Source organism: Rhinoderma darwinii, chromosome 5 (genome assembly GCF_050947455.1).
Source record: "Rhinoderma darwinii isolate aRhiDar2 chromosome 5, aRhiDar2.hap1, whole genome shotgun sequence".
NCBI classification, from domain to species: Eukaryota; Metazoa; Chordata; class Amphibia; order Anura; family Rhinodermatidae; genus Rhinoderma; species Rhinoderma darwinii.
The window spans coordinates 35,336,173-35,360,377 of record NC_134691.1 but is presented as its reverse complement, the minus strand read 5'-3'; positions in this window follow the sequence as shown (position 1 = coordinate 35,360,377).

Genomic DNA, 24,205 nt, shown 5'->3' with positions numbered 1-24,205 from the left:
TCACACGACCTATTTTTCGGGCCATAAACGCCCGAAAAATCGGAAGCAGAACGCCTGCAAACATCTGCCCACTGATTACAATGGGAAAACGGCGTTCTGTTCCAACGGAGCGTCTTTTACGCGGGAAAAAAACGGCTGCGAAAAAGAAGTGTGGGACACTTCTTGGGACGTTTTTGGAGAAGTTTTCCATAGACTCTATTGAAAAAAGCTCCAAAAACGGCTGTAAAAAACGCAGCGAAAATCGAAAGTGGCACAAAAAAGGTCTGAAAATCAGGAGCTGTTTTCTCTTGAAAATAGCCCCGTATTTTGAGAAGTTTTTGACTCTGCGTGTGAACATACCCTAAGATGTTCTAGTGATCAGTCGGTGGGTAGGTGTCCCAGCGATCAGACCTTTTATCACCCATTCTCTGGTCGATCTTGGGACAACGTAGTACATGTGAATATATAAAATTAGTGTCCTCTTATTTACCTTCCAGTAGCCTGTAGTACCTCACTCTATGTAAATGTTCAGAAACCTAAACCAGCAAAAAAAAAAAAAAACATCGAATGTAATACAGTAAATAGAAGATAGGGAGGAGGGGGATGCAGCTGCAGTATCTTTCCCTCAGTTTATGTATGAGACTGCATGCTGTGTCAGAGGAGCAATAGGGGATAAACATCTTATTGGTTCAGAGCACGCAACTCTAATGTCACACCAGGAATAGCCCAACCACTCAGCAAGCATAGAGGAGAGCGAAAATTAACATTAATGAAAACCAAAGAAGGGGAGAAAAATAAATCCAGAATCTGCTGGTTATTCACAATATTTCTGGCTGCACTATATCTAATATAGAAATACAGCTGCCTCAGACAGGATTGAGTGTTTTGTTTTTTTTATTGTAAGAAGTACTCTTAAAAGAGAAATAGATAAATATATATCAGGAATTGATTTTTTTAAAAGTTACCGTTTTACGCCTCGATTTACGCCTGAAAAAACGCCCCTAATACACATACAAACCTCTGCCCATTGCTTTCACTGGGTTTTACGGGGTTCTGTTCACACGAGGCCTAATTTTACGCGTAGCTGTCAAAATACGATGCCTGCGAAAAAGAAGTGCATGTCACTTCTTGGGACGTTTTTGGAGCAGTTTTTCATTGACTTCATTGAAAAACCGCTCCAAAAACGGTCGTAAAATACGCAGCGAAAAACGCAAGTTGCTACAAAAACGTATGAAAATCTGGAGCTTTTTTCGCCTGAAAACTGCTGTATCTTCAGACTTTTTTTGGTCACTGCGTGTGAACATACCCTTTATAGCAGCAAAATGGGCACCAAGTGTAATCCATGGTTTTGGAATGGAATACTTTGGACCATCTAGTGTACATAACTACATTTTAGTGGAGTTTTATTACTAGCAGCACCTCCGAAAATGTGAGCGCTCAGCCGCTTCGTGTCTGTTCGGCTTTTCCTGGAAAGCCGGTGTATCGGAGTACGGGCTCATAGACTTCTATTGAGCCCGTACTCCGATACATTGCTTTCTGGAAAAAGCTGAACAGACACGAAGCGGCTGAGCGCTCACACGTTTTAGCGATTGGAGGGGGTATCGGTGCTCAGACCTCCACCAATCAAAACTTCTGACATGTCACTATGACATGTCAGAAGTTTGTCAAACGTTCAGTTACCCTTTAAAGTTATAATGTATGTCAAGATGGGGTAAGGCCAATATGCAGGGCTAGTTGCGGAAAGATGGAACGGAGGCCTGGCTATATGGCAAAATAATAAAATAATGTCATTTTAGTAGGCCGATACACAAGAGAGTTATAGCGCCAGAAAAAAAAGCAAAAGCTAGGAGTGCAAAGCCCAATAGGACTGGATCCAACCATCCAACACAATGGCAACAAAAAAGGGATTTAGGCAGAGCATCCAATAATGGAACTTTTATTCACCCATGCGACGTTTCAGCTCCTCCGCGCTTGAGAAACGTTCTGAGGAACTAATAAAAGTTCCATTATTGGATGTGCTGCCTGAATCCCACTTTTTTCTGCCACTTTACTAGACCAGCGTTGTCCTCACTTGACCTCTAGGCCAACTATCCAATATAGCTTGTCAGGAAGTTCCTGTCCGTTCAACCGCCAATCACACACTGTCACTCACTGAGTGGCTCTTGTCCGTCACCTGCCGGTGCACCAGGCCCACTCCGATTCTCAGGGTCCTCACATGATCTCCAGCACTAGTCCCACACTGGCCCTTCAGCAGCTCCACTTCTCACAAATGGGCAGTAACCTTTGCACTGACCCAGTTCGGTCAGAAACAGATGCCTTTTAATAGCCAAGCGCCACCTCCAGCATTAGGCCTTATTTACACGAGCGTATTTCACGTCCGTGATACGCACGTGAAAATCACGCACGTCGCACGGACCTATGCGAGTCAATGGGGCCATTCATACATTCCGTGTTTTTCACGCAACGTGTGTCTGCTGCATGAAACTCACTGCATGTCCTATACTTGAGCGTTTTTAGCGCATCACACACCCATTGAAGTGAATGGGTGCGTGAAAATCACGGACAGCATACGGACGCACATCCGTGTGCTATGCGAGATTCGCGCAACAGTTGCTCAAGAAATGATGGGGAAAAGAAAACCACCTCCATTTCATTTTGTAAACATCAAAACCGCGTGACATAAGGATGGCATACACGCGAAAATAACGCAGACACGCACCAAACACTGATGACACCCGGAACTGCAACGCGCACAAAACGCACACGTTCGTGTAAATAAGGCCTTAGGCACATAGCATAGCTACGCTAGTCGTGTCCTTACCACTATTATGGCACAGAAACTACATTCTAACTAAAATGGCATCCTGGACATCTCTTCCTGTAGCTAAACGTAAAAGTAACAGCAGCCGCCATTGCCTTTAAGAAGATCAAAGGTACAAATGACAATAAGGGTATGTTCACACGTGCACGTCTGTTACGGCTGAAATTACGGAGCTGTTTTCAGGAGAAAACAGCTCCTGAATTTCAGATGTAATTGCTTGTACTCACGTTTTCCGAGGCGGCAATTACGGATGTAATTGGAGCTGTTTTTCAATGGAGCCAATGAAAAACGGCTCCAATAACTTCTCAAGAAGTGACAGGCACTTCTTTGACGCGGGCGTCTTTTTACGCGCCGTCTTTTGACAGCGGCGCGTAAAAGAACAGCCGGTGTGCACAGAACATCGTAAGACCCATTGCTTTCAATGGTCAGATGTTTGCCAGCGCTTTGGAGCCGTATTTTCGGACGTAATTCGAGGCGTAAAACGTCCGTAAATAGGGCGTGTGAACATACCCTAAAAGACAATTACGCAAGTGATGCTGTCTTCCTCCAACTCCTGGGGAGAAAAGCAGGCTAGCAGCAGGCACACTGCAATTAAGGAGACAGTACATAACATAAAGGGGTTTTCCAGCCACTAAAAATTGATGGCCTATCCTCAGGATAGGCCATCAAAGATCAATAGCTGATGGGTCGGAGTCTAATTTTTGGGACCACTGCCGATCAGCTGTTTTAAAGGGGCCGCAGCGCTCGTACGAACAATGCTTCCCCTTCATTTCTTCTTCCTCACTGTGAGTCGTCAACACGCATTTAGCAGCGATTCACAGCTATCGCAGTATTTTCTCCCACTGAAGATAGGCCATTCATTTTTAATGGCTGGAAAACCCCTTTAAATATACGGTACAATGGCACTATATATGCAATGCAAATGTAATATAACTGAGGACCCCTGTGGAATGGGGGGAGGTCACTCCCACACAGGCAGAGGTATGAAATCATCAGAACTAGCACGAGACGTGAAACACAGGAAAATCTGATTGTAACGTATACTGCACGTCATACTACCTCATAATTACATAGCAACAGATTGACGTTAACTGTGGTGATGACTCCTCACACCATGAATTGTATTGTATAGTAAAACTCTTACATAGTCCAGAACTAAGGTGCACACAAGTAATGTTATAAACATATATATATAATATGTTAATGACATCTGCAATTTATCAAACTCTTCCCAGTGCTTATAAGTGGACAATTTAATGACTACAGATCGGCATTGTTCACGTTTTCTGTGTATCTTCTATACCACCTTTATTATACGCTTTTCTTGTTGTACTACATTACAGCTGATTTCCTAGTATAGTGTTCTGTAGTCCATAGCTACATATGTTAGTTAGCAGAAAACACCACCTAAAGTCAGACTAATTGATGTAGTAAACATTCCAAAGAACCCGAGTAATGTAGATGTAATACACGAGTAATGTAGATGTAATACACAAGTAATGTACATGTAATACACGGCGAGTAAGGTGTATGTAATACACGAGAAAGGTACATGTAATACACGAGTAAGGTGCATGTAATACATGAGAAAGGTACATGTAATACACGAGTAATGTGCATGTAATACACGAGTAAGGTGCATGTAATACACGAGTAAAATGCATGTAATACATGAGTAAGGTACCTGTAATGCACGAGTAATGTAAATGTAATACACGACTAAGGTACATGTAATACACGAGTAAAGTGCATGTAATACACGAGTAATGTACATATTATACACGATTAATGTGCATGTAATACACAAGTAAAGTACATGTAATACACGAGTAATGTGCATGTAATACACGAGTAAAGTACATGTAATACACGAGTAATGTGCATGTAATACACGATTAATGTGCATGTAATACACGAGTAGGGTGCATGTAATACACGAGTAAGGTACATGTAATACACGAGTAAGGTACATGTAATACACGAGTAAGGTACATGTAATACACGAGTAAGGTGCATGAAGTACTGAAGTACACGAGTAGGGTGCATGTAATACACGAGTAAAATACATGTAATACATGAGTAAGGTACATGTAATGTACGAGTAATGTAGATGTAATACACGAGTAATGTACATGTAACACACTATTAAAGTACATGTAATACACGTGTAAGGTACATGTAATACACAGCGAGCATGGCTGGCCTTAGCTACGTGCGACACGTGCTGTCGCACAGGGCGCCGTGCGCCATGCTGTAAGGGGGGCGCCAGCGGGTGAATTTCTCCTGCTCTGCGGCTACTGCTCGGGGCGCCAGTGGGTCAGGTGTCACTCACTGACCTCACTACTGCCTTCCCCACGCCGCGACTACCGCTCCCCCTCTTCCCCTCCTTGTCTTATGTCCTGAGTGATGATCAGGCGTGATGACATCACTCAGGATGCAAGATAGGGTGGAGACTATCTTACCATGCGGTCCTGCTCTGGCTATTTGCCCAGGGCTCCGTTCCAGCAGCATCAGTGGACGCAGTGCACTGTAAGAAGTCCAGCAGGTCAGTCAGACTGTGGGCTTTGGTTGTATGGGGGCACTGATGGGGGTCTAAAAATGGCAAATGGGCAGAGGATTCAGTGCCACCTTTTTGCCCATTTGCCACTTATTGCTCCTTTAGTGTCCTGTTCAGTGCCCCTTCGATGCCCATTTGCCATTTATTGCTCATTTATTGTTCTTCTGTAACAGAGGGTACTAAAAGGGGCAGTAAATGGCAAATATGCATCAAGGGTTCACTGAACATAAGGACACTAAAGGGACAATAAGTGAAAAATGGGCACCAAGGTGGCACTGAACGACACTGTTAATAAATGACAGATTGGCACATTTTTCAGTTGCTCCACAGTGCACGTTTGCCATTTGTTGCCTTTTTAGACCCTGGACACATTACGTTAAAGGGGTTAAAAATAAATCCTGTTGAAGCAGTAGAGGAGAAGTTAAAATAAAAAAGAACTTATACTTACCTCTCTTTTCCCAGACGTTCCTGCATGGGGGGCTAGCGTCACCTCTGATCACCGTTTGTATACACCGTGTTCCAAATTATTATGCACATTTGATTTAAGTGTCATAAACATTTAATTATTCGTTTTTCAATTAAACTCATGGATGGTATTGTGTCTTAGGGCTCTTTGGATCATTGTAATCAATCTCAGACAGGTGTGCCCAATCAAAGGAAAACTACTTAAGAATTACATTCCACATTATTAAGCAGGCCATAGGTTTCAAGCAATATGGGAAAGAAAAAGGATCTCTCTGCTGCTGAAGAGCGTGAAATAGTGCAATACCTTGGACAAGGTATGAAAACATTGGATATTTCAAGAAAACGTAAGCGTGATCATTGTACTGTGAAAAGATTTGTGGCTGATTCAGAGCACAGACGGGTTCGTTCAGATAAAGGCATAATGAGGAAGGTTTCTGCCAGACAAATTAATAGGATTAGGAGAGCAGCTGCTAAAATGCCATTGAAAAGCAGCAAACAGGTATTTGAAGCCGCTGGTGCCCCTGGAGTCCCACGAACCTCAAGGTGTAGGATCCTCCAGAGGTTTGCAAGTGTGCATAAAGCTATTATTCGGCCACCCCTAAACAATGCTCACAAGCAGAAACGGTTGCAGTGGGCTTAGAAATACATGAAGACTAATTTTCAAACCGTGTTGTTTACTGATGAGTGACGTGCAACCCTGGTTGCTCCAGATGGATGGAGTAGTGGATGGTTGGTGAATGGCCACCATGTCTGCGACTGCGACGTCAACAAGGAGGTGGCAGAGTCATGTTTTGGGCTGGAATCATGGGGAGAGAGAGCAGGTAGGCCCGTTTAGGGTCCCTGACGGTGTGAAAATGACCTCTGCAAAGTACGTAGAGTTTATGACTGACCACTTTCTTCCGTGGTACAAAAAGAAGAACCGTGCCTTCCATAGCAGAATTATCTTCATGCATGACAATGCACCATCTCATGCTGCAAAGAATACCTCTGTGTCATTGGCTGCTATGGGCATAAAAGGAGAGAAACTCGTGGTGTGGCCCCCATGTTCCCCTGACCTCAACCCTATTGAGAATCTTTGGAGCATCCTCAAGCAAAATATCTATGAGGGTGGGAGACAGTTCACATCAAAACAGAAGCTCTGGGAGGCTATTCTGACATCCTGCAAAGATATTCAAGCAGAAACTGTCCAAATACTCACAAATTCAATGGATGCAAGAATTATGAAGGTGATATCAAAGAAGGGGTCCTATGTTAACATGGAACTGGGTTGTTACGTTTTTTTTTATTGAAAGAGCTTTTGATTTCTGTAAATATGACCTCCTGATGCTGCAAATTCAACAAATGACCATTTTAGTTCTCTTTACAACCTTTAAAATGTTTTGATCTCTGTTGTGCATAATAATTTCAAACAGTGCATTTTGAGTTTTTTGCTTCTAAAAAAAAATCTGTTATCATTAGGAGATTTGTTCAATAAAATTTGCATTATACTCCAACGGTTGATGGCTTGAAGATTATACTGACTGTCATTTGCATCGACTATTTAGGAATATCAGCGAAAAATAACATTTGCATAATAATTTGGAACCCGGTGTAGAGTCTATGAAAAACTGCCCCAAAAACGGCTGAAGAAGTGACATGCACTCTTTTTTTGCGGCCGTATCAAAAAACAGCCGCGCAAAAAAACGCCCCGTTGGAACAGAATGCCGTTTTCCCAAGTAAGAATACTCAGTTAAAGGGGTTGTCCATGTGTTTTTTTTTATAGCGATGACCATAAGTGGCCATGTTATTTTAAATTAGTTCTGCTCCCTTTATCTTAGCTCCCCTCTGGCCGTGGCAAGTTGTGAAAAGTTTTACATACATACATGTATCTTCATTCCAATGGACTTTTACAAATTGAAGTGTAGTAGACCTGTGTTTGTCACCTGCTTTATAAGAATATCACAATGTGTAATCTGTGTTTTTTTTCATAGGACTGGAGGCAAATTATTGAGATGCATAAATGAAACAAATTGCCATATTTGGCTCCGCTACATATGTATTTCATCTTCCCTAAACTACAAACTACATACAACCATGCGTGCATTTGTCTACTTGCTAAAAATAAATGTTACTGTATACTGTACAACTCCAGCTTAAAAATGTATCTGCCTGCGGTGCAATGTATTGTAAGGACTGGTCTTAAAAGAAAGTCCACCTATGGGCAAATTATTTGTTACATTTATTTACAATAAAGTTCCTTTAATCCAGAATTTGATCAATCAGAAACTTTGATAGTCTAAAATATTACAAAACAAAGAGCAAAAGACTGAGAAGAGATGACGTCCATATACCCTAATAGGACATATGGACAGGGGTTGCTTCATGAGAGAAACCTTTAATTGATTGGAAATAACTGAGCTGATTGTGTCATAGGAAGCTGCGGCCAACCAGACATGTCCCCTGCAGTGGCCGCGGAAAGAGAAATGCAATATTGCATGGCGGCCATTCAGATGAATGTAAATTTCACTCTGGCTCGCGACTCTATGGCACCAATATGCCGTAACAACGTCTCCCCCACCACACCTTCCAAAAGACGTAACTTTTTTCATTGACATAGCCATAAGAGGGCTTGTTTATTTGCGGGACGAGTTCTAGTTTTTAATGCCACCATTTATTGTACAATATAATGTACTGGGAAACTGAAAAAAAAAAGGATCTCATTGTGGGGTGAAATGGGGAAAAAGCAATTCCTTCATTGTTTTTTGGATTTTGTTTTTACAAAGTTCACGGTGCGGTAAAAATAACATCTTAACTTTATTTTGATGGTCAATACGATTACGTTGATACCAAATTTGTATAGTTTTTTTTTACAATTTCTATATTATCCACACAGTTCCTTTATACGTTATGTATACGAATACAAGGGCAAGAGTAACAATGTGATGTACATAACATCTCGTGCTGGTACATGCTGGTAGTTGTTCAGGTAGTCCAAAATACAATTGAAACAGGATTGAAAAGTTTAGACATGTCAACACTAAACACAATGCGGCTGAAACATTGGTATAAACAACAGTGGCTCAGGGATATTGGTAACAATAGCTTCCAAGTCAAGGAATCCTGAAGATCCAGTTGCAAGATTTCAATACATATATGTAAAAGATGCGATGGGGCAGAAGGAAAGTTAATGGAGGCCAAGCAGAGTAGGGACAGAAGAATGGACAGAGAGGCAGTCGAGTGGCAGGCACATCCCTTAAAAAGACTCTACACAAATAATCCCTTTAATGCTGGTCCCTTGACTAGACAATCATTATGGGCATCCCATAGTGCGTATTAAATCTTATTGGGGTTTAAAAACAAAATCATAGAAAAAAGCCATACTCAAGGTTAGGTTAAAACACCAGTTCCCAGCAGGATGCAGACAAGCCTCAATGTTATATGGAGGGAGATTGCACAGGTGCAAAATACTGATGAACAGCCACTCTCACACCAACTATTCGTGGGAGGTGTGGTTACTTAGTATTATCATTGTACATAGATAAGGCTTATACAAGGGTGCCAGTCACACGGTTACGTATAGTGCACTATGCCGGCTTACAGCATATTTGTTACCCCCATAATATTAGATCAGGCGGCCTTCTAAGGCTGGGTTCACACAGAGTTTTTTTGCAGGCAGAAAATCTGACTCAAAATTCCGTTTGGAATTTTGAGGCAGATTTTTCTCCGCCTGCACGTCGTTTTTCGCTGTGTATTTCGCCTACGCTCATTGAGCGCCGATGGGCAAAAATGCAGCGAAATAAACTTTCTCTGCCTCCCATTGATGTCAATGGGAGGTCAGAGACGTAAACGCCCGAAGATAGGGCATGTCGCTTCTTTTTCCCGCGAGACGTTTTTTCCGCCTCCCATTGAGACCAATGGGAGGCATTTTCGGACGTTTTTTGGCACGTTTTCCGACATGGTTTCCGTGTCAAAAAACGTATAAAAAAACTCTGTGTGAACTGACCCTAAGTGTACCACACTAAGTATTGACACCCCATTCTCCCCCAACATCACAACACCTGGCTGCATCCTGTAATAATGCTAAGCATTAGTTGATATTTTGGCCAAAATACTCAAGTTCGCATTTCAGACAAATTAAGAGTCAAGGGATAGAGCTAGCTTGACTTGCTGCCACCCTCTATTATGGGCCCCATAGGACTGCCTATATGGTATGTAAGCCCTTGCCACCGCCTTGCACCACTGGGGGCCCACTACTTAAAGAAAAAGAGCTCATAATGTTAAAAGATTTTCCAGTGGGCTGACAAATGTCTATTTATGATATGATCCCTTCTGGTCATGAGTACACATTAATCGTAAGCAGTTTGCAGCACAAACGGCAGATAATATTTGACCCTTCGGCTACATTCACACGAGCCTCACAGATTTGCGCACATAAAAAACGCACGGAAATCTGGTCCATGTGCGTTATTGCATCTGTGCTTTGCGAGCGGCATGTGTTTTTCACGCACTCGCAAAGCACTATTTTTTTTAATGGAATTAATACGCAAATCACGCACAGCACACGGATGTGAATCTGTGTGCTGTGCGTGCTTTTCATGCACCCATTGACTTCAATGGGCACGTAGGTGCGTGAAAACACCCCAATATAAGACATGCAGTGAGTTTCACGCAGCAGACTCTCGTGAACGGCCCCATTGAAATCAATGGGTCCGTGTGCTGTGCGTGATTTCCATGCACAGCACATGGACGAGATTCAAGTTCATTTAAATGGGCCCTTATTGTGTTCGTAAACCAAGTGATGTCAAACCCAATGTAGTGACATCAATGAGAGCAACATATAGAAACCAGTTGTACACAGCAATTATATTCTAGACAAAGCCGCTAACCTACATAACTATTAATGTAAGTTATCATTGTGTGCACTCGAGCATTAATACATTGACAACAAATGCATCAAATAGACGGCATGTATTTAACCGCTTAAGAATCCAGCCTAGTTTTGGCCTTAAAGGTGTTATCCAAGGAAAAAAAAAATGTTAACCATTATTAATATTAGAGGAAAATATCTCACTCACTAATATAGTCTAATTTTAAATTCCATTCTGAATCACGGATTGGAAACCCAGTGATGTGGTGCTGGAATCCCTGTGGTTTTCTCTCCATTGATGACGCGCCGATATAGCCCCATGTGACAGAGTGTTTGCTCCCCCTTCCGTTTGGTGTTGGTGCGTCATCAATAATGTGACCCCTTCTGCTCCATTTCTAAAGCAGCCCTCTCTCTGGTCCCGTCGCTCTTGGTACTATTACGGTGTGGTGCAGGAACTACCCACTCCGTTCACCATACTAATATGTGCAGGAAAGGGTTAATACACAGCTAAGACGCACATTGTTCTAGACAGGAAGGAAAACGACAATCATAATTGTCAGATTACTGTATGCTTTGTCTCTTCAGATTAGCGATGTCAATCATGATGTTAAGATCAATGACTCTGCAGTTTAGGGTTTTGGAACACGTTTTTGTTTGTTGGGTTTTAGACAAAAAAACCAATGACAACCAATATTACAGCTTTCATAGTGGTTGTTGCCCAACTTTCCCAGACAGCCAAACAGCAAATCTGTCTTGTTATTATCTGATATGGGAGCTTGGTAATCAGAATATATCTGTAACGTAGGGTTAATGGAGTGGTTTCTCTTTAAGAAAAGACAATCGCAAACCTATTTAATTTTGAACAGTTCGACTTTACTGAAGACAACTGAGATTACAGTGGTACAGAAAGCGTAATGGTTATTTCTCTTCAAGAGGTACAATGTGTTTGATGGTTACAATACTCCAAAGAGGCAAACAACCTTAGGAGTTACAGTTCACATTAGGTGGCAAAATCTCTTAATGTTGCAGAATAACTAAACAATAGAAATAGTTAACAAACTAGGGATATCTCCTCTTTGGGTCTCTGTCTGCCTCACAGAGACCGCATCCAGACTTTTCACACAGTCTCACACCTCTACCACACTTTCCCGCCACTCTGTCCATCTCTCTCTCTCTAAGCCCCTGTACCTAGAGCGTTACACTCTCTCTGCATCTCAAGGGTTTCAGTCTACAAGTTACGGTTCCCTAAATTCTAAGGGTTCTGCCTTTTATTGTTGCTCAGTGTCCGTCTGCCACTGCTTCCTGACTTTCAAATGTTAAGTCCAACAAGGGCAGCGTTCTCCAACGTTCCTCTCCTAATCACGCCTTACAGGCACTTCCACCACAAGACATCTAGACCATGCTTCAGATCCACCTCCATGCACCCAGTCAACAATGGATCAAGGTAGTCTTCTTTCCAAGGCCCTGACTATAAGGGCTCCTACTTTGCTACTCCTCCTACTAACTATTCTACTCAGTCCAGTATAATCGACAGCTAAACTTCGTAGACCACATTTCAGGCCTACAGTACAAACAATATCTCAACAGCCCACCAGGACAGGGCTCCTCCAAAATCCCTAAAACGACCAAACTACAGCCTCCCCAGGCTTGAGGACAGTTCTGCTGACCCGCAGACTGGTTCCCATACTAGGCCGATTATTTCCACAACCCCAGTAGACTCCACAGAGCTAACTATGCAGATGATGATACAGTGCAGCCATCACCGCTTTAACAGTGGCTTGCACAGAACACCTGCAAACCATCCTCATCATGGCCTGACACTATCGGCTCCCAGAACACAATGGTCACTTTGTCAGTTCACGTCTGCTCTGTGACACACGATCCAGGGCCTGCTTGGCAAATCAGCCAGACTGCTTTCCTACTAAGGACTCGCTCACTCACTGCAGACGTCCTCCTTCTCAGCTCGGCATAGGACCATGTTACATCTCCCAACCTTCAGTTCACCACCCCTACAGCGTCAGCCTCCACTCCAGCCTCCTCTGCCTCACACAGAGGGACAAGCTTGCGGACGTTGGCAACTAGGTCTCGATCTCCTACAGAGACCAACTACACTCAGGTCCTTCAACCCACAGGGTTAACCCGCACTCTCCTTTTTGGCGACAAGTTTAATCCTTATATGGACCCTCCGATGCCCCCTCCTGTCAGTGGGGTGATGCAGCTCATCAGCTACACCTCGATCTGTTACTTGCCAGCATCGGACTCTTCCTGGGCCTAGCCATCCCTGGTACCTCCCCTGTAACTGTCACCCAGAATACTCTTATTCCATGTCCACTAACACCAACACCCACATGTAAAAGTGTAGGAAAGCACTGTGGCCTGTACTCATTACCCCATAATGACAAAGTGAAAACAGAATTTTAGCAATTTATGCAAATTTATTAAAAAAGAAAAACTCAAACTTCGCATGGACATAAGTATTCATACCCTTTGCTGTGACACTTGAAATTTAGCTCGGGGGCCTCCCATTTCTCTAGATCATCTTTGAAATTTTTCTACATCTTGATTGGAGTCCATCTGGGATAAATTAATTTGATTGGACATGATTTAGAAATACACACCCATGTCTTTATAAGGTCTCACAGCTGACAATGTATATCAGAGCACAAACCAAGCCATGAGGAGGAAAGAACTACCTGTAGAGCTAAGAGACAAGATTGTGTGGAGGCACAGATCTAGAGAAGGGTACAAAAAATATTCTGCTGCACTTAAAGTTCCCAAGAGCACAGTGGCCTCCATAATTCATAAATTTAAGAAGTTTGGAACAACCATGACTCTTCCTAGAGCCAGCCACCCCACCAAACTAAGTAATCAGGGGAGAAGGACCTTGGTAAGAGAGGTGACCAGGAACCCAATGGTCACTCTGGATGTGCTCCAGAGATCCTGTGTACAGACGGGAGAAACTTCCAGAAGGTCAACCATTACTGCTCATCACCTGCCCAATACCATCGTAGGGATGGTGTGAAGCATGGTAGTGGCAGCATCATGCTATGGGGGTGTTTTTCAGCGGCTGGGACAGGGAGACTGGTCATGGTTGAGGGAAAGATGAATGGAACAAAGTACAGAGATATTCTTAATGAAAAAATTATCCAAAGTGCTCTGGACCTCAGACTGGGCCGTAGGTTGACCTTCCAACAAGATAATGACCCTAAGTACACAGCCAACACAACACAGGAGTGGCTTAGGGACAACTCTCTAAATGTCCTTGAGTGGCCCAGCCAGAGCCCTGACTTGAACCCAATCGTACATCTCTGAAGAGACCTGAAGATGGCTGTCCACCGACATCACCATCCAACCTGACAGAGCATGAAAGATCTGCAGAGAAGAATGGCAGAAAATCCCAAATCCAGGTGTGCAAACCGTGTGACATCCTATCCAAGAAGACTGGAGGCTGTTATCAATGCCAACGGGGCTTCAACTAAGTCCTGAGTAAAGGGTCTGAATACTTATGTCAATGTAAGATTTTAGTTTTTCCTTTTTAATAAATTAGCAAAGAACTAACATTCTATTTTCACTTTGTCATTATGGGGTATTGAGTGGAGAATGATGGGGAAAAACTTGAATTTTTATTAATTTTAGCACAAGACCTCAGCATAACAAAATGTGAAAAAATTGAAAGGGACTGAAGACTTTCCGAATGCATTGTAACTTAGTAGTACAATATAGGAGTTGTCTTCAAATACCTTATTAGGGCATTCTGAATTAACGATGTGGGTCCCCATTCAGGGCCCTCATCTGTTGCCAGAGTGCAGAGCGTCTCTCTCTCTCTCTCATTCTGGAAGATCCAAAACTGATTGACAGTGCCTTAACGCCATTGGGCCTTAAAGGGACTTGGGCCTTAAGGACACAGTGTTTTTTTTTATCAATTTTATCAATTTCTGTTCTGCAGGATGTTTTTTTTAAATTTTTTTAATGGCAAGATTTTTGGGTCCATGTACTGTATTGAAATTTTTGTATTAATTTTTTGGGGGAATGGAAGAAAAAAAGATTCTGCCATTTTTTTTTTGGGGGGGGGGGTCTAGTTTTTACACATATTTAGACAGACAGCCTTAGGTCTTAGTGAGATCCAGGTAACTGACTGATAAAACACATTGATGTTAGATCTCTTGTTACTATACCTTAACTTTAGCTTAGATACATAGCAGCAGATTTATTATGGTGTTTGAGCATCGTTTCTTGGTGCATATATTGTTTGCCAAATTTATTAATGCTTGTGCCAGAAAGAACCTTGATTAGGACATGCTCACCAATATGGCCGTGGATTTGTCGAGTTGTGAAATGCGCCAGATTTAACACTTGCATGGGCCAGTTTTGTGGTGCAGAATACCGGTCTAAAGTATACCACGCCAAAGGTGGTGTAAAGAAGGGAAAGGCGTCTAACAAGTGCCAAGCTGTGGCAAATCTATCAAACAGCATCCACGTCTTTGAAAAATTTGGCGCATCCTTAGCCTAGCACTCTAGCTTTAGGATATGTATCTTTAAGCCATTATTAATAAATATTTCAAAATACCGTATTTTTCGGATTATAAGACGCAGTTTTTAGCAAGAATAAATCTTGTAAAAGTCCCTGCGTCTTATAGTTGGCAGTCAAGGGACTCAGCAGCGATGGTCCCACTGACCGCTTCCTACTTAACCCTTCCCGACCCGTGATGTGCCGGCACATCATGGAGCGGGGAGGGGATGATGTTTGGAGCGGAGCGGGCTCACACGCTGAGCCTGCTCCATATACTGCAGATGTCAGCTGTGTTTTACAGCTGACACGCTGCTCTAACGGCCAGGAACAGCGATGGCGCTGTTCCTGGCCCTTTAACTAGTTAAATGACGGGGTCAATAGCGAACGCGGCATTTATAGGAGTCTTCCCATGAAGGACATTTATGATCTATCCACAGGATAGGTAATAAATGTCAGATAGATGCGGGTCCCACCTCTGGGACCCGCACCTATCTCTAGAACGAGACCCCCTAATGAGTCCCCCTAAATCCCGTTCTATTTTACCCGGCTCCGCTGTCTCCCGGCCACTTCTCGGTTACATGGTCGAGTTACGAAAACAGCGTAACTCGCTGAGCTACATTGTTTTCGTAACTCCCACAGAACTGAATAGAAGTTACAGGAAACAGCGTAGCATGCTACGCTGCTTCTGTAACAGACATTCACTACTATTGGAGTTACAGAAACAGCGTTGCTCAGCGGGTTACGCTGTTTCCATAACTTATCCATGTATTGTAGTGTATTGTACCAGCGATCTAATGATCACTGGTTCAAGTCCCCTAGGGGAACTAATAAAATGTGTAAAAAATAAATAAAAGTTTGATACATTTTCAGGAGTGTAAATAATTTTGAAAAGTTAAAAAAAAAAACCCTTTACCCATTTCTCCCCAAGCACAATGCAAAAATAAAAAAATAATAAAAAAATTGGTATCGCTGCGTTTGTAAAAGTCCGAAACTATTACAATATAGCATTATTTGACTTACACAGTGAACGGCGTAAAAAAATAAATAAATAAGCCCCCACACCACTCAAACGATGAAAAAATATAAGTTATGGCTCTCAGAATGTGGTGAAACCAAACAAATTATTTTTTTTAAACAATAGTTTTTTCTTTATAAAAGAAGTACATTTTTTTTTCGTATTTTCTGTTGTCTAAAACCTGGGTGCATCTTATAGTCCGAAAAAGACGGTACCAATTACAAAAGTAGAAAACGATCAGCACCTCATTTTTTTTTGGGGGTTGGCCACTATATAATCACATACCGCCCCCTGCTCTGAAGAAGTTACTGCAAGATTTAAGCTGATGTGCAGTAGACTTCTTCTCCAGGCTGCAGAGGCTTATTTTCGTCTCTCCCGACTCAATATGTCCAAGAACAAAAAATATTTTCATCTCGATATCATATTTTACAGTTGATATTTTTGTTAGGCTCTAAACAAGCATACGCTGCACCACTTGACAATAGTAACAGCAGTTCAAAAGGCAAGAGCTTGAGTAGAAGATACAGAGGATTCTATTGTATCACTTTTCAAAGTCACTTTAAACAGTATTTAGCAAAAAACATTTCTCTGAAAGCATAATATGGAGTTAGCCAAACTCCCTCTCCACCATGACTCCCTCTCCACCATGACTCCCTCTCCACCATGACTCCCTCTCCACCTCTTCTCGACTGGGTAGGTTAACCTAAGTAGTGGAGGCCCCAAAAGTGGATGGGAGATGGTGGTTGCCATGCAAATCTTACAAACTGACTAGTGTATAATATGTCTAGCCAAATAAAGAAAAAATAAGCTATCAATACAAAATTAAAAATTCTCCTCTAACTCAGGTTTAAATGTGCTATTACTCAGCGCCAATTTAGAAAATATTAATATGGGTATGAACAACATTTAAATAAGACCAGACGTAGTATCAGTTGATATCATAAGTTGGAGGTGTTTTTTTTATAATGTACTGTCCAACTGGCTACTCTTGTCTAAAGATCTGTAGTCAGAAAGTCCAAGGTCCAAAATACCACCAGGAGGGTATTCCGTAGGTGCTTAGTGTCCTAGTCAGCTTTGCATTGGGAATGTTTCCCTTTGTAATACTTTGTAGTGGTACAGGTTAAAGGGGTTGTCTAGGATTAGAAAAACATACCTGTCCATATTGTGTGTGGTATTACAGCTCAACCTCTACTCACTTCAAAGGAGCCGAGCTGCAATACCAGATACAACCTGAGGACAGTTTTGAAGTAAGGCAGCATTGTTTGCCTAATCCTGGATAACCCCATTAAGCCCGTTTCGATGCCTCCCTCATAAATCTAGCTGAATTTTTTTTCCCCCTTAAGTTCCAGAAGAACCTGATCTTCTGAGACGCTCTCCTCTGAGGCAAAGCTGTGGTTGCTCTGGCAGAACATTTGTCATACCAACTTTAGAATAAAGGGATCTTTTCTAGCCTTGATGCAAAACGGGGCCAGAATAGACCATTATAGTTCTTGAGGCAGAGAAGTAAATGCTTCGTGAGAGCTTGAAAAATCCAACATCCTAAAGGCAGTTGAACCTAGAGGCATGGTCTATTTGGTGCTGGAGAAAGCATGACCTTTAACTTAACAATACAAAAAATACCGTACAAAAAAACACACGTCTCTGTTGATAAAATATTAGACAACAAAACATCTACTTAGACTGTCTTGTAAGAGGGTCAGTACCACAGGTTTGGAGGACAGCTGATGTTATACCAATATTTAAGAAGGGTAAAAAGGTGAAACCGGGTAACTGCTGCCTGGTAAGTCTGACATCTTTGGTATGTAAAATATTTGAGGGTATTCTAAGAGATGAACTGCAAAAGTATATAGCGGAGAATAATCTAATAACTAATAACTAGTGTAACGTCTGTGGTCGCTGACCACGAACGCCTTCCATCCGGTCGACGCCCTTCTTCCAGAGATGTCTGCACATGCGGCCGTAGACCGGATGGAAGGAGTTCATGGTCAGCGACCACAGACGTTACAACTAGCATGGATTCATGAAAAACAGGTTATGCCTAAATAATATGCTCGGTTTCTATGAGGAGGTAAGAGCAAATCTACATGTTGGTCACGTGGCTGATCTGATATTTCTAGATAAAATACTAAACCACACAACAGACTTGTACTGAAGCTACAGAGGCAGGGACTGGGGACAATGTATGCATGTGGAGAAAGAATTGGTTAGCGGAAAGAAAATAATGCGTAGTTGTAAAAAGTCAGTAGTGTGGTACCACAAGGATCAGTATGAGGCACAATTCTTTTAAATATTTTTATTACCTCTCGAAAGGGATTGAAAATAAAGTGTCAGTTTTTGCTGATGATACAAAAGTATGTCGTTTACTCAAAACTTAGCTTTATTGTAAAATTTTACAGAATGACCTTGATAAGCTGGCAGCACAGGCAAGAAGGTGGCAGATGAAATTTAATGTTGATAAATGTAAAGTAGAGCATCTAGGCCGCAGTAATAGTATTACTGTAACGTCTATGGCCACGGCCCGTTGTTCTGACTTAAACCTTGACGGCCGTGGCCACGGACATCCTACCTGTGTGCAGTGTCGTCCTCCTGTGAGGCGCCGGCACTCACTTCCGGACATCGAGACTGTCTCTGGAGGGCGCGCGCCCGCGCGTGCACGGCCTTAAAGGGCCAGTGCGCGCATATTGCAGGAAGTCTGCAATCTATCGCAGGATGCCTTGGGCTATAAAAAGGGCTCTGCCCTCTTGCTCTTTGCCAGAGCGTCGTTTGTTACCCACAGTTTGTCTTGCTAATGGTCTCCCAGTGTCTTCCAGTTTCCCAGTGTACCTTGTTCCTGTATCCGTATCCTGTTTCCGTGCTACCAATTTCTAGTGCCATGCTGTGCTGTTGCCGTGTTGTTGCTGCGGTCTACGCCTGTTCGCTATGCCTCACCTGACGTCTTCCCGCCGCCTGGTCCCAGACGTGCCTGCCTTGCTGCTGTCTACGTTGCCTCAGGTAGCCTCATTGAACTATTGAACTCTGTACTTTACCTGTTTGGCCAGCTGCCATCCCATTACGCAGTACGGCCCAGTGGGTCCACACCCCGCATCGTGACAGTACGCTCTGGCCATGGACTCCGCTGGTTAATTTAAAGGCATGTCACCCTCCCAAGCCATGCAGGCGGATCTGATGGATCTCCGAGCTAGACAGGATCAACTCCTTGTGGCAGTGGTCTCTATGGCGCAGCAGCTAGGGACGCTAGTTGCTTCTCTTCCCGCCTCTATGCAAGCTCCTCAAGTCGATCCTCCTGTTACACCTCCTGGCAGTTCCGTTCCGGATCCGCGGTTCTCGCTGCCATTGACCTCTCGGTTCGATGGAGACACCAGTGCATGTCGGGGGTTTCTGAACCAATGCCACATTCATTTTACTCTGCACTCCCGAGCATTTCCGTCGGACGGAGCCAAGATCGCATTCATCATATCCCTACTGGCCGGCAAGGCCCTGGCATGGGCTAATCCTATCTGGGAACGTCAGGGACCTGAGACACAAGATTTCCAGGGGTTCGTGCGATTATTCCGGACTGTTTTCGAGGAGCCAGGGCGAGTCTCGTCGGCAGCCACTACTATCTTCAACCTTCGCCAAGAGGACACCTCCGTGGGCGAATATACTATCCAGTTCCGGACTCTGGCAGGAGAGCTATCCTGGAACAATGAGGCCTTGGTGGCATCCTTTTGGCATGGTCTGTCGTCCAAGATCAAGGACGAACTGGCCGCTCGAGACCTGCCTCCTGCCTTGGACTATTTGATCCTGCTTGCCACTCGGGTTGACATAAGGCTGAGGGAGAGATCCCACGAGGTTTGTCAGGAGCGATGTCGTCCTAGACTGGCGCCCAACTTCCAGCAACCCCTCTTGCCTGCTTCTATTGCCTTGCCCGAGGTCCCGATGCAAGTAGACCGTCTAAAAATATCGGTCCATGAGAAACAGCGCAGGCGCACCTCTGGACTCTGTTTATATTGCGACCTCGCTGGCCATGTTGTGCGTCTGTGCCCTCAGAAGCCAAAAAACCACAGCGCCCAGGTTTGGTTGGAGACAACCCTGGGCGTCAATGCATTGAATCGAGAACTCTCTTCCAAACTATTCATTCACGTAACCATCATAGCTGGCGAGAGGTCAGAGGTCCCATCCGGTCTCTGCCTACCTGGACTCCGGCTCTGCAGCCAACTTCATCTGCCAGGACCTTGTGGATCTTCTTCAGTTGCCTACTATCCTGCTTGAAAGGCTGTTGATCATTGCCTCGGTGGATGGACTGCCATTGCCTCACCCAGTTGTGTCCATGACTAAACCGTTGAGACTCCAAGTGGGACCTCTTCATGCTGAGCTCATCTACCTGTTCGTCCTGTCCAAGGCCGTCAACCCTGTGCTGCTGGGTTTGCCTTGGCTCCGTCTGCACGCCCCCGTCCTAGAATGGAACTCTGGAGAGGTTCTCCAGTGTGCCCGGAGTGTCTTGACCGCTGTCTGGGTCATATCCAGTCGCTACAGCCTGCTCCTCTTCAGCCATTGGCAGGGTTGCCTTCTTGTTTCTCCATGTTCTCCAATGTCTTCAATAAAAAGGAGGCTGAGACCTTGCTGCCACACCAGGCATATGATTGTCTGATCGACCTGGTTCCTGAATCGTCTCCTCCTCGTGGTAGAGTGTACCCTCTCTCCTTGCCAGAGACCCAGTCCATGTCAGCCTACATTAAGGAGAACCTGGAGAGTGGTTTCATTCGTAAATCCTCATCCCGGCCAGAGCGGGGTTCGTCTTCGTTAAGAAAAAAGATGGATCACTACGACCTTTCATTGACTACCGATGTCTGAATCAGAACACGTTGAAGAACAGGTACCCTCTGCCTTTGATCTCTGAACTGTTTGATCGCATACGGGGGGGCTAAAAAAAATTCTAAACTGGACCTGCGGGGGGCCTACAATCTGATCCGGATTCGTCGAGGTGACGAGTGGAAGACTGCCTTTAATACTCGTGATAGGCACTACGAATACTTAGTTATGCCCTTCGGCCTGTGTAACGCCCCCGCAGTATTTCAAGAATTTGTCAATGACATTTTTCGTGATCTCCTTTATGTTTGAGTTGTGGTGTATCTTACATAGTTACATAGTTAGTACGGCTGAAAAAAGACACATGCCCATCAAGTTCAACCAAGGGAAGGGAAAAGGGAAGGAAAAATTTCTACACATAGGAGCTAATATTTTTTTGTTCTAGGAAATTATCTAACCCTTTTTTAAAGCCATCTACTGTCCCTGCTGTGACCAGCTCCTGCGGTAGGCTATTCCATAGATTCACAGTTCTCACTGTAAAGAAGGCTTGTCGTCTCTGCAGCTTGAACCTTTTTTTCTCCAGACGGAGGGAGTGCCCCCTTGTTTTTTGAGGGGGTTTTACAAGGAACAGGATTTCACCATATTTTTTGTATGTGCCATTAATATATTTATATAAGTTAATCATGTCCCCCCTTAGTCGTCTTTTTTCAAGGCTAAATAGGTTTAATTCTTTCAATCTCTCCTCATAACTTAAATTCTCCATGCCCCTAATTAGCTTCGTTGCTCTTCTTTGTATTTTTTCCAACTCCAGGGCATCCTTTCTATGAACTGGAGCCCAGAACTGAACTGCATATTCTAGATGAGGCCTCACTAATACTTTGTAAAGTGGTAATATTACATCCCTGTCCCGCGAGTCCATGCCTCTTTTAATACACGACAATATCCTGCTGGCCTTTGAAGCAGCTGATTGACACTGCATGCTGTTATTGAATTTATGATTTACAAGTACACCCAGATCCTTCTCAACAAGTGAATCCGCCAGTGTAGCTCCCCCTAGGACATATGATGCATGCAGGTTGTTGGTACCCAGATGCATAACTTTACATTTATCTACATTAAACTTCATCTGCCAAGTGGACGCCCAAACACTTAGTTTGTTTAAATCTGCCTGCAATTCATGAACATCTTCCATAGACTGAACTATATTACATAGCTTGGTGTCATCTGCAAAAATAGAAATAGTGCTATTAATCCCATCCTCTATATCATTAATAAATAAGTTGAATAATAGTGGTCCCAGCACTGAACCCTGGGGTACACCACTTATAACCGGTGACCATTCAGAGAAGGAATCATTGACCACAACTCTCTGGATATGGTCCTTGAGCCAATTCTCAATCCAATAACAAACTATATTTTCTAAACCTATAGTCCTTAATTTACCCATTAGGCGGCTATGGGGGACAGTGTCAAATGCCTTTGCAAAGTCCAAAAACACTAAATCCACAGCGGCCCCTCTGTCTAGACTTCTGCTCACCTCTTCATAAAAACAGATTAGGTTAGTTTGACAACTTCTGTCCTTAGTAAAACCGTGCTGGCTGTCACTTATAATGCTATTTAATGACATTTTGATTTTCTCCCCAGATCCAGTAACTCATCAAAATCATGTCCGCCAGGTGTTGCTCTGTCTAAGAGAGAATCGCCTTTATGCCAAGCTGCAGAAGTGTGTGTTTGAGAAGAAGTCTCTATCCTTCCTGGGCTATATCATATCCGATCAGGGCCTCAAGATGGACCCCCAGAAGGTTAAGGCTGTCCTGGAGTGGCCACGCCCCCAAGGCTTAAGGGCCATACAACGCTTCCTAGGATTCGCCAACTTCTACCGGCTGTTCATCCCCAACTTCTCATCTTTGACTGCTCCTATCTCCGCCCTCACTAAGAAGGGAATGAACGCCAAATTGTGGACTCCGGAGGCTGAAGCCGCATTTGAATCCTTAACCCCTTAGTGACCAGCCCATTTTAGGCCCTAATGACCAAGCTATTTTATTCGTTTTTCTATATTCGCATTCAAAGAGCTATAACTTTTTTATTTTTTCGTCTACATAGCTGTATGAGGACTTGTTTTTTGCGGGATTAGTTGTAATTTTTAATAGCACCATTTTAGGGTACATATAATTTTTTTTATTAACTTTTATTAACTTTTTTGGGGGGATTATAAAAAAAAACTGAAATTCCACCATTGTTCTATGCGTTTTTAAATTGACCCCGTTCACTGTGCGGCGTAAATAACATGTTACCTTTATTCTATGGGTCGGTTTGATTACGGCGATACCACATATGTAGAGGTTTTTTATGTTTTACGACTTTTGCACAATAAAAACACTTTTGAACTAAAATTATTTGTTTTTGCATCGTTGCTTTCCAAGAGCCGTAACTTTTTTATTTTTCATCAATGTAGTGATTTTTTTGGGCTTGTTTTCTGCGGGACGAGACGTAGTTTTGATTGGTACTGTTTTGGGGTGCATGGGACTTATTGATTCATTTTTATTATTACTTTTTTGGGGGGCAATGTAAAAAAATTGCAATTTTGCCATTGTTTTTTGCGTTTTTTTTTACAGTGTTCACCTTGCGGTTTAAATGACATATTAACTTTATTAATGGAGTCATTACGGTTGCGGCGATACCATATATGTGTACTTTTATTGATTTTTTTACACTTTTACTAAATAAAACCACTATTTATGGAAAAAAATGGTTTTATTTATTTTTTTACTGTAATTTGTATTAATAATCTTTATTTCACATTTATTATTTATTTCATTAGTCCCACTAGGGGACTTTACGGTGAGATCTTCAGATCGCTGATATAATGCTTTGGTATACTTCGTATACCAGAGCATTATGGCCTGTCAGTGTAAATCTGACAGGCAATCTATTAGGACGTGCCTCCGGCGCGTCTTAACAGGCATATGTCCAGGGCAGACCTGGGGGCTTTTATCAAGCCCCCGGCTGCCATGATAACCCATCGGAGACCCGCGATTGCATTTGCGAGCCACCGATGGGTGACAGAGGGAGCTCAGTCCCTCTGTAAACAAGTTAAATGCCGCCGTCGCTATTGACGGCGGCATTTAACGGGTTAAACGGCCGCGATCGAAGTAAACTTCGATCGCGGGTGTTGGAGCAGGAGCCCAGCTGTCATCAGGAGACCAGTGCAGGACTTAGACTAG